This window comes from Eptatretus burgeri, chromosome 13 (assembly GCF_056783735.1).
Source record: "Eptatretus burgeri isolate ZD-2024b chromosome 13, Ebu_testis_v1, whole genome shotgun sequence".
Lineage (NCBI taxonomy): Eukaryota > Metazoa > Chordata > Myxini > Myxiniformes > Myxinidae > Eptatretus > Eptatretus burgeri.
The window spans coordinates 8203904-8215577 of record NC_140973.1 but is presented as its reverse complement, the minus strand read 5'-3'; the positions used below and the strand labels follow the sequence as shown (position 1 = coordinate 8215577).

At 42.0% G+C, this 11674-nt stretch overlaps 1 pseudogene; it reads right to left on the bottom strand.

Annotated features, from left to right (window-relative positions):
- Positions 1–9901: 9901 nt before the first annotated feature.
- LOC147013784 (uncharacterized) lies at positions 9902–10694 on the bottom strand (annotated as a pseudogene).
- Positions 10695–11674: the final 980 nt, after the last annotated feature.

The following is an 11674-nucleotide window of genomic DNA, read 5'->3' as shown; positions in this document are numbered from 1 at the left end:
CACAAGGGGGGAAAGAGACGAGGGGTGGAAGAGTGAAGGACAAAAAGTATACTTCACTGTCCGCCAGAATAATTTCCTTCACCCACTGGGTCATGTCCCTGCAATGCGAAGCATTTCTGTACGACAGTTACCTAGCAGACCGCCCCGTCCGCTAGCATCAATTGGTGGACATTAAGGATCCCACACGATCTTTCGTGAAGTCGGTAAGATTTTTCCAGCACCCTGAAATCATGACAATTTCCTTCTCCAACCTCCATGGGCCACAGCAACGGCCTTGCAAGAACTGATGGGAACAATGATGAGGACCTAGCAGAGAAGAGGATGCGTCTAATGGCCGATGTGTCATACACCTACATCTACAACAATTAACAAAATTGTAATTGTCGCTTGAACCACCCATTCTGAACTTGTCACCAAAACGTATTGACCAACAAATTCCATCACATGATTCAGATTGCATCATGAACCATGCTCTCTACACAGAGTATCTGTGCTGCTGAAGCAGTTTCCATGGCAGGGTTACAATCCTGGATGGATCGCCACTCCAACGCAGTAAATCAGGGTAGGAATTTAAAATGTGTTGATGGTACCAGCGATAGCTCACCTACTCTTCATGGAGGACACCATGGGATGTTTAACGTCTACCAACTAACGCTGGCAGATGGGGACATCAGGTTCACGTCCACCAGAGGGACAGCACACACATTGATGAATCACCCTGCTTGTGAAACACCAGAATGGCAGTTTATACCTGGGTTAAGATTCAAACCCAGGCTACACAGCTTAGTAGCAAGTGGGCATACCTCAAGGCCATCCTTTCAGCATCACCATTTTCTTCAGGTGGTGAAAACGAACTTCGCACGAGATGAGTGGGAAGAATCATTCACTTACTTTTGGGTTCAGCAAGTAATACATACATTCAAACGTAAAGGAGGAGACGATATTAATGGCCGCTCTGCTGCAGCTCAAGACGTAAGATCAGGAGCTTCCTTTTCATCACATTTACTGCACGGACAAGTCCTATTTCAAATGGGTTTCTTGTCGTACTAAGTTCCGATTTGCTTTTGCATGTATCATCCAATGTTAGCTTGTAAATGCTGACTCGCCATGATGCCTACCTGCAAAGATAAAAAGTCCAAGGTTTTGAGCACAGGTGTGAAACATTAATTGGGAGCGATGAAAGCCCTATGCACCACAATCATACTGAAATACAGCGACCCTTGAAATATCTCAGTTGTAATCATATGAGGGCTAGCAGGATAGCTTAGAGGTGCATGCACCTACCAGCCAGTTGTCTCGCCTGAGCTTGAATCCCAACCCAGCTATAAACTGTCATCCTTGTGTTTTTGCAGGCAAGGTGATTCATCAATGTGTGTGTCGTCCCTTGGATGGATGTAAAGCAGAAATGGTGTTCGAGGAAGACATTGTGTGAAGTAGACCATAATGATCTAAAATTTTCATTTTAACTGTGCACATACTGTTTTTAATATTTCACCTTCCTTTTTAGATCACCTGGAATGTAGGACCGGGAAGCTTATGGAATGTCGGTCGGTCCACAAATACTTGCAACTTCATCACTGAAACTACACGTATGATTTCGATGAAACTTTACCACAATGTTCATCACCGTGTATGTCCCAAAGTTTGTTCACGACGTTAAATAAATCGGTGTCTGAGCGGTTTACGGAGAGAGTTTACAGGGGAATTGCCCCCACCAAAGAGGTATTTGCTTTCTTTTCAGAAATGAAGCATATAATTCCGATGAAACTTGACTACAACCTTCATCACCCATGGTGAACCAAAGTTTGTTCACGACGTAAAATAAATCGGGGTCTGAGCAGTTTATGGAGAGAGTTTACAGTGGAATTACCCCCACCAAAGAGGTATTTGCTTTCTTCTCAGAAATGAAGCATATAATTCCGATGAAACTTGACTACAACCTTCATCACCCATGGTGAACCAAAGTTTGTTCATGACATTAGAATAATTGGGGTCTAAGGTGGTGTAAGGAGGGTTGCCCCCCAAAATATGTATTTCCTTTCTTCTCCGAAACTACACATGCAATTCCGATGAAACTTGACCAGAACCTTCATCACCCGTGATGTACCAAAGTTTGTTCACGGCATTAAAAAACAGAAAATCCATCGGTATTTACTTTCTTCTCCATGACATATTTTGTGGGTCATCCATGCCCCTACCAGTGGTTTCCTGGTTATCTTGTCCAGCCGCTACCAGGTGAGCGCACAGGGAATTACCCCGATGTTTATGATTTGTTGGTTTGAATGCCATGTCAAACTGTTTTTCTCATCTTGTTTACATAAAGGTATGTGAAAGTCAGTCTCTCTCCCTGCAGATCTGGAAATGATTAGACTTTGTTCTGATAAATGAAACATATCCTTCAATCCTTAAATGTCTCACTGTCTCACCCTATCGCTTCAGATGAATCATCAAACGAAACCACTCAACTATTTCCTTGGTCATCTACTGGAAGAGATTCGATCTATTGAACTTATTAGACTCACCATCAGCCATGACATAACAACCGTGGCTTCCAAAGCCAGCTGCAGACTGGGTATCCTCCATCCGATCGAAGTCTTTCCTTTGGAAATCGGAGCTTCTCAGTCGACAAGGCCTTTGTAGCTCAATGGAGTACAGCTCTCCCCTGGCGTCCCAGCATCACATGTATCTCTCCTGGATTCTTTGGAATATAATGCTCAAAATTATTGAAATCTCCAGTGATGAGGCCGAAGCACAATGTCTGTTACTCTCACATTGCAGTGGTCAGTGGTCGATCTATTTTCTACTACCTATTCTGCATTATTACTGCCTCTACTCTCAGTCCTCTGACCCTTCCCAACAACTCGAGGATGGATGTGTTCTTCCAGTAACCCCTTCCTTGTTAAACTTCCAAAATCCAGGCTGACTACACAGACACTGCACTGCCTTCTCTCCTTCTTCTCCTTCAGTCCATTCTCAGGCCATCTCATGTTATTCCCAATTCTGACCCATGATCTTTATTACTCATTTTAACCTTTCTTAACCCAACCATCTGTCTTTTGTTTCCTCCCCTCCTCCCTTTGCGCTTATCCTGTTCGTTCATTGCCCAGACAAATTCATAGGGCATGAAAATACCTTTAAAATTACACCAAAACCAGCTCTCTGGGTGTTATACTTTTAGAGAAATGGCCATTTGAATTCGTGACGTCGTGCTAATTAGTCCAAAGTTCTTTAGTCTGTATCTCACTAATTAAGAGGCTGTTAGCAAAAATATTTGAGTTCTTGCCGTTTTTCATGGGTCCCAATTGGTTACCAAAGTTTTACAAAAATCTGAGAGATGACGGCAGATTCTTTGATGATTTGACATGGAATGACCCACAGTAACAAAATGGCGGAACGGGCACTTCTAGCAACACTATGAAGTAGATAGAAAGACAAGATGACAGTTTCTGTTAATGCAGCTGATGTTATATACAACTGAGGAGGGAAGGGAACATTCATTGCAGTGCCCATGCTGTTGATATCACAATGAAGTCCCAGACTTTTAAATGTATGCAAAACTTCCTGGAAAAGCTGGGAGACAGTTGGCAGAGATTGCTTTCCAACAATAGTTGCAATATGTCCTGCTGAGTGCTATGTTTCGTTCTTGTTGTTTCGCAAGTCTCGTACGGCATGTACACCAGAACTTATGAAACACTGTACGTAAGCACGTGATGTGGTTATATTGAGAAAGAGAGCATTGTAAAAAATAGGCTTGTTGAAAAAATGGTTCGGTGTTGTAATGAGCCATATCACGATGCATCACAAGAGGCTGCCAAGCTTGTAACAGGTCTTGGTAGAACAAATGCAATGGAGAGATGTCCACATGTTGCAGGTTCATGAGAAAAAGTTCCTTGTTGAAATCAAGCATGCCAGCCTTTTTCAGCAGATAGTTGGCAGTTGGTCACAGTGGCAGTGACTTGAAAAAACAAGAAAACGATGAATAGCGGTAACTCGAAAAGCCATTACTCGACTGACAATGTCAATGAGACCACGGCCAACTTCTGCCAATGGAAGGTAAAGAACGTCAGGGTTTACCCAACACTTGCCGCCATAGAAGAAATCAAGCAAATATTTCTGGATTGTTATCAACAGTGTTTCAAGAGGGTGCCAAGTAATCATTCTGTGCCACAAGGAAGCCACCAAATTATTAATTACTAAGGCACGACCTTTGTACGACAATGAAGATAATATTCCTCTCCACTTCTCCAGTCTGTTAATAATTTTATTAACTAAATTTACCAAGTTTTGAGCCATGAAGGCTGGAGTGGAAATGCACACACCTAGATAATTGATGTCTTCCTTCTCCCATTGTGGAAGCCTCTGGGAAGAGAAGGCAAACCAACAGCGGGGGCATGGTCAATCCATAAAGTTTTATCTTTAAAAAAAACAATTTTTTCAAACCAAGATATTCTAGTTTTGTGTTTCTAATTGATTTTCTGAAATATGTATAATTTGTTTTTCACTTTGGAAGTTGTGTGTTACGAAATGTAAATAAAGGTGGGAAAAGTCTGATTTAATGGAATTTAATTCCAGGCTATAAGGCAACAAAAGGTGAAAATTTTGAAATGGGGTGTAGCCTTTCTATTGGCACTGTACATCGGGTTCTTTTTAGCTCGCCTGTTCGAACAACAAAGAGCGATAGCGATACCCCCGGCGTGAGCGTGAGCGTGAAAATGTTAAAGTTTTTGGTGCAAGTTATTTCCTTTCTAATGTTTTTATCTACCACACTATTTTTACTGATTACAATATACAAATACATATATTGCTTTAAAATTATTTGGATCAGACTTCACTGCAATGCTTTATAAAAAATATTATTAGACTAGTCTTTTAAAAACGATAAATGTATAAACAGGTGAGCATTGGGTGGCTTTGTCACCAACTCTCTGGTTTAATATGAAATAGGCGAAGCCGAGAAAGGAACAAAACATGGTGGGTTAGAGAGTTTCTTCTTCTTCATTTTGATTCTGGTATCGGTTCGAGCGTGCGTTAAAGCAAACTAATTTTATCTACGGTTTGTTCTTCTCATTGTTTTAATTGGTTTCTAGTAAATAAAAGATATCAGCAAATGAAAATGGTTTTTCCTTTAATTTTGCCAAAGAGACTCGTAGGCCATGGGCCAATCACCCAAAATGGACTTCTCATTACCATCTCGGGTGGCAAAGGTTGACTGTACTTTTTTGAATGATCTTTGTCTGGGCCAACTTTTTGGGTATGATTGCCACTCAAAATCGGTAGCTTTCTTGTAGTTTTTTGGGAAAATAGGCATTTTGGGGGTAAAATCGTGTTTTTTGAAATTTCAACTGTAGAAAAAATATCTGCAACAAAACAACATATTTGAGACTTGGAATAAATAGCTATGTAAAGTACAACCATTTTGGTGTGCTTTGTGTTGGGTTTCAATCGCCGGTTACCATGGCAACAGCCATTTTAAGGTAAAAAAAAAAACATGGTTTTTGATCGTGAAACTTAAAAAATTCATATCTCAGAAATGAAAAATGATTTTTGAACCATTTAAACGATAAACACATAATGATGCATCTGGGCAGTTTTTAAATTCCATAGTATGAGGGGAGGTTTAAGATAAATATATCGTTTTATATCAAAAAAACATCACGTTTTGAATTGCATTTCTCGGTAAATGGAGAGAAAACCCAGTTTTTTGAGCATTTTAAATATTTCTCAATTTTATAAAGTATCAAAAGTCCATTTATTACTGTAGATGTATTAGCATATTAGGTTGGATGAGATACCTCGTTCAAATAGATTGACGTTGCCATGGAAACGACCAATTTTGGGATGAAACACATTTTTTGACGGTGAAAGTTTAAAAATCCATAACTTGGTAGAAATGTAATATTTTCGAGCAATTTGAACGCAAGCTACCACCCTGACACCCTAAGGCTGTTTGTTTGTTCAATAGGTAGAATAACCTGCAGGCAGCTGTCGTGTAAGTGTCTTAGATTTACATTCCTTGATCGCTATCATCATCATCACTTTCATCATCTGCATATACGGTTACGTCTGTGTCTGCTTCGTCATCCTCATATTGGTTGTCACACATCTGGTTTTTACACATCTTAGTGCATTTCAGTCCGTTTTGGATGCACGTACAGTCCTTTGCATCACAGTGGTGTACACAGCTTCAGCTCATGAGCTCCAAAACAGCTGATGGAGCTGGTGGACCAGTCATCCAGGGAATCTCTAGGTCACCGCTGTCATCTGTATACCATCCACAATCTGTTGGTGGGATTACTTCAGGAGTGCATTCAAGGGATCTACGCCATATGGCTGCCTGATAATTTGCCCGCTTGGCATGCTGGAACAGGCAATCTCTGCATGGTGGCAATTGTGCTGAAATCATGTTGCCCCTCTTTGATGTGAAGAGCTGATAACGACATTGGTTGACTTCAACTAAAGCTCTGTTAGAAACATAGAGATGGCAGGTGAATGCTTCAAGCTTTGCAAACAGTTCATTGGACATTTGCTATGACCGTCCAAGCTCACTGAAGCACTGCTGATAGTCCACGGTCTTCTTTGTAAGTTTTAGTGCATTCAGTTTTCCCTTTCCGGCAAATGCACTGACCGTATCGCACCCCGTAAAGGCGTGCAAGCCAATTAAGGCCTTGCAGACATCTTCACCAAGGGCGTTGGCAATCTTGGTTATGTCAATGTACTTTTGCCGAGTTTTTGTTCCAACCTTCTGATACATGGGTGAACGGATGATTTTGCTGAAACCAATGCAAAGTACCAGAATGTCCGTGTCTTCAGCAGTTATCGCAATAGTATTGCACCCATTTTCTGCTGCTCTGCTGGCATTCAGAAAGATACGAGTGTCTGCCTCTTCCTGAATAGACTTCATTTCAATGACTTCTTCCCATTGGTCCTTGACAAGCTTGAAGCATCGTTCCTCACATGTAACATACGGAACTTTCATTCCCAGTTTGAGTCGGTTCTCTGGCCTTTTCTATTCATCTACGACGAATCGGATGAAACAGGTTTTGTTTGACGAACTGCGCAAGAATTTCCGCCATTGCCTAATTTTGTGCCCTCGACTGATATTCTTGAACTCGAGACCGTCCGTTGCTCCACGATTCGATCTTTCTGCATTCTTTATAGATTGTTTGTGGTACACGTCAAAAACTACGTCGATTTGTTGGCTATTTTCACCTTCACGAAGTGCATGAGCCAGGCAACTGTTTGCAACTTCTGCGAAAGTCTGATTGTCCCCTTTCAAGCGCTGAACTAAACTCATTCCATCGATAATGGTTGCAGACGGTCTTGGGATATTCTCGGCTACCATGTTATCATTGGTCAGCGCTTTGACGAGAGCAGCTTTGTTTGTTTTCCTCAAGGACCCCTCAGACATTGCTTAGGACCATGGAATGGGCCCCAGAGGGTGTCCTAAGACTTCCTGCAAATCAAGGTGACGGCTCTCAGGAAGCAAGAATCATGTGGGCGAACAGTTGTCTGTCAGCCTAAAGGATTACCTCTTTACCATCTGCCTTTGTCACACGCTTCTTTTTAATTAGGTTGGAGAAACTTTTCAGGTTTTGTTTCGAGATTTTGCCGTGGAAGGCTTCAACTGGAGGCGTTGCTTCTAGCCGGTTCTCCTTGAAAGTCTTATATGATTCAGTACCAACCTCATGCGCTCTTGTCAGGTCGTTCTTTATGTCAGGAGTAGATAGCCGTCCAGTTGAAATACTTGTAAGCTCAGGCTGGTTTCCGCTCATAGGGTTTACCCAGTCAATCTCGAGCAGATCTACCATTGCCTTGGTATCAGCATTATCCTTTTGAATTTGTGGAGCATGTAGATCCGAGTGCGAAAACGTTGGACTTGGTTGTCGCACCATGTCACGTATCTGACAATGCTGTACTGCGATGCTCTGCAGTCATGTAGTATCGGCTCACGGCTTTGAATATGAGACTAAACCCTTTTGTACCGCCAGGTGTTTTCGTGTCCCTATTGACAGTCTCTTCTATCGTCTGGACAGCGGAAATTTTACCAAATGGATTTTGTGATCCTCGCTGGACAGAAAAACCTCCATTTAGCATATGAGCGTTGATTTCTGGGTGACTTGTTGGTGACTGGGACATATGAGCATAGTACACTGGTAAATAACGGGCATAGTTGATTTTATCGTAAGAAAATGCCCAGGGGATTGCCTCTTGAATGCAGTACAGATGCAAAAGCCAATCTCCCTCTCTTGATGCATGTATCAAACCCAGAAGAATCTCCACCATGTCCAAGTACGACATCCAGAATCTGGCCAAGTCACCATTTCGTCCATCTCGCAGTGCTTGCAAGAATGTTTCAAAGAGATGGAGAATGCGTTTTACACTAGGCTAATGGAGAACTGTATTGAAGGAGTCTTCGTTGATATCCTCACTCGACTCCTCGATGCAACGGAGGGCATCATCTGAGAGGTAGCAGTCAGCAGTATCATATGTGGTTGTCAACCATGGGAGAAATTCCTTCCATGCCAGTAGTAGTATTGCTTCATAGATCAGCTTGTGAAGTCTAACAGCTCGGTTGTACTGTCACCCGTCCATCACCGCCTGCACAGAGCCCTCTGCGATTAGGCCAGACTCGACAGCAAGTTCTCGCAGACCAGCATCCTGGAATCGCTTGCCTATGATAGACAGGAAATTCATCATGGTGTGGAAGTCTCCCATGCGGAGAACAAGACCATCAAATCTGTCTGGATGCTTCCAAACGATCTCTGCAGCCTTCGCATAGAGTGCTTGGTCGAATACGAGAACCAAACTTGGAAGCTGTAATTGAACCCGGATTCTTTGAGACTGAGTTAGTATCTCCAAAACCGTAGTCATCTCAGTTGCCGGTGCATTAATTGTCGGCAAGTAGCTGATCTTGTTCGGACTAATGGTGGTTTCACTCCGTGTCAGGATGTTGAACCCCGTCCAGTTTGGTGCTTGGCGACTCTGCAGGCGAAATAGTACCCAAATTTGGTTCTTTCTCTTGGCATCCTCAAACGAATTAAGTGGATCCACCTCTAAAGATTTGACAGGTGCCGGACCAACTCGTTCTCCAGCATTGTACTGTGGAAGTAGTTATTCTTCTATGTCGATCGATGTTTTTTTGCTCTTCACGACAGGTGCGCTTGATTCTTTTGGTAAAGGGCCAATAAACCTGTCCTGGATGATAATGCCATTGACGTGATGGGAGGTACCACCACCACTCAGAGTCTCTTCGAGTTTATCTATGTTGTTCCACACAAGAGTAGTAATCATCGAGATCAGAATGTTTGCCGGAAGAATGACGCTGTTGGTGCTGTCAGACAACGAATGCAACTTCTGCTTACACAGCGCCGTCTCTATCTGTTCCATCATGGAGTACGAAATACAGTGTCCAAGGCGGTTGAGAATTTGAATCAGCTCAACGTTTCCTGTAAGACACTTCACAACAAGAGCCATCAAAATATGCTTTGGCGGGCGCTGACGACCGTTAGTGACAGCATAGATCAGATCTTGGCCAATCAAACAAATCTGTCTTTCGGCACAACTAGTCACTTTTGACTCGCCTTCTTGACCAACTATTAACATTTTCAGAATGTTTCACGGCGTCAGGTATATTTGCAGTTTTGGCTCCAAGCTCTGAGGGTTGCGGCGGCCATTCAGCCATTAGTTCCTGCCTTTTTATGTCACCTCACAATAGCAGGGCGGCCCTTGATAGCTCTGCCATAGAATTACTTTGTGTAGCCAGCAATGTTTCAACTTGAGTTCTAAGTTCGATGATGCTGCAGGCAAGTTCGTCCCTTGTCAAGGTGTCAGGGTAACCCAAGACTCTGCGACCGTGCTTTCGTACGAAATGGAGTGACTCACCAAACTCACTCTCCAATTTTCAACACATATGTGTCTTAGTTGAGTCGCTGATCTCGTTGAAACCGTACGCGTTCATCAGTGAAATTAAACGAGATGTCAAATCAGTGAGGTGCAGAACCTTTGGATTTGGAAATATTTCGTTCCTGATGAAGTCAAATAAGTCTTTGTAAGCGGTAGTTTCAGCTGATTCATAGAGAGTTTCTGCTGATGCCTTACTGGTTGCGGCAATTCCACTGTCCGAGGTAGTCGATGCCTTTGTATACTGCCGGTAGCAGGACCTATGGTAATGTGCTTCAGCTGCAACAATCTCTCGACTGACTATGCTAAGAATGTTATTGTCCATTTTTCGCACAGCAGCTTGTCTGACAGCTATGTCCGCTCGCAGCTGTTTACACTGCACAAGGGTTTCCTTAGAACGCTGTCCTTTCAAATATTTTGCAACTTTATCACAAAAGATGCACTTTGCCTCGTACACGCGAGATGAGACAGCCCCTTGCCTCGGTGTCCCATGTCGGCTGGGTTGCTCGTGTATGTCTGTTTTCTCACGTGTTAGTCAATTGAGGTCCTTTTTGTTGGTAAACACAGAACGGCACCTGCGATGATATTTCACTGGCGCAATCTCTCCTTCGGATAAACCTTTTGCAGCAGATAATGTTTGTCCATGACCTCGAATTTCTGCAGCCTTTAACAGAGTTGTCCATGAACCGAAATCTATTGGTGACACAAAATCAGTGTCGTCATCAGTGCAGTGGATAACACAGTCGGTACGTGGCCGCTTTGGGGGAGGCAATGACTCTTCCATGATCAGTCAGTCACCTGAAAAGTAAAAAGATGTAAAAACACTGAAATATTTAAATACACTTCACAATGGTTTCTCCCCAAAATTACCGTTGCCATGGAAACGTCAGTCCAGTTCAACTTATTGATTGCCATAAGAGAGAATTCAAATAAATTGTTAGTCAAAATGGACTAACAATGTTAGCTTTTGATATATGGTACGATTGAAAAATCTTTAAAACCAAAGACTTCTCAAAATCTCTGCTTTGACAATTCTATCGAGGAATGCTATTGAATAGTTGATGGTTTCACCCTAAAACGAGATAGTTTGTTGACAACCTGCCCGATACATTGAAATAAACAACTTTCTGTGTGCATCGGGGTGGGTTTAGCCTTCAGATCTCTGAAAAATATTATTTCACTTGCAAGCTATGAATATTTCAACTTTTACCGTCAAAAAACGCGATTACCCACAAAATTGATCGTTTCCATGGCAACGCCAAATCTATTTGAACGAGGTAACTCGTACAACCTATACTAGTACATGTAAAGTGATATATAAATATATGTAGGCTTTGGATACTCTTTGAAGTTGATAAAATAAAAACAGTCCTCTTATCCCAAAAAACGGGGTTTTCTGTCATATTAGCAAGAAATGCAATTCAAAATGTGATGTTTTTACCCTAAAACGATATATTTATCTTAAACCTACCCTCATACTATGGAATTTAAAAACTGCCCAGATGCATCAGTATGTATTTATCGTTTAAATGGTTCAAAAATCATTTTTCATTTCTGAGATATGAATTTTTAAAGTTTCACTATCAAAAACCATGTTTTTTACCCTAAAATGGTTGTTGCCATGGTAACCGGCGATTGAAACCCAACACAAAGCACACTAAAATGGTTGTATTTTACATAGCTATTTATTCCAGGTCTCAAATATGTTGTTTTGTTGCAGATATTTTTTCTACAGTTGAAATTTCAAAAAACACGATTTTACCCCATAAATGCC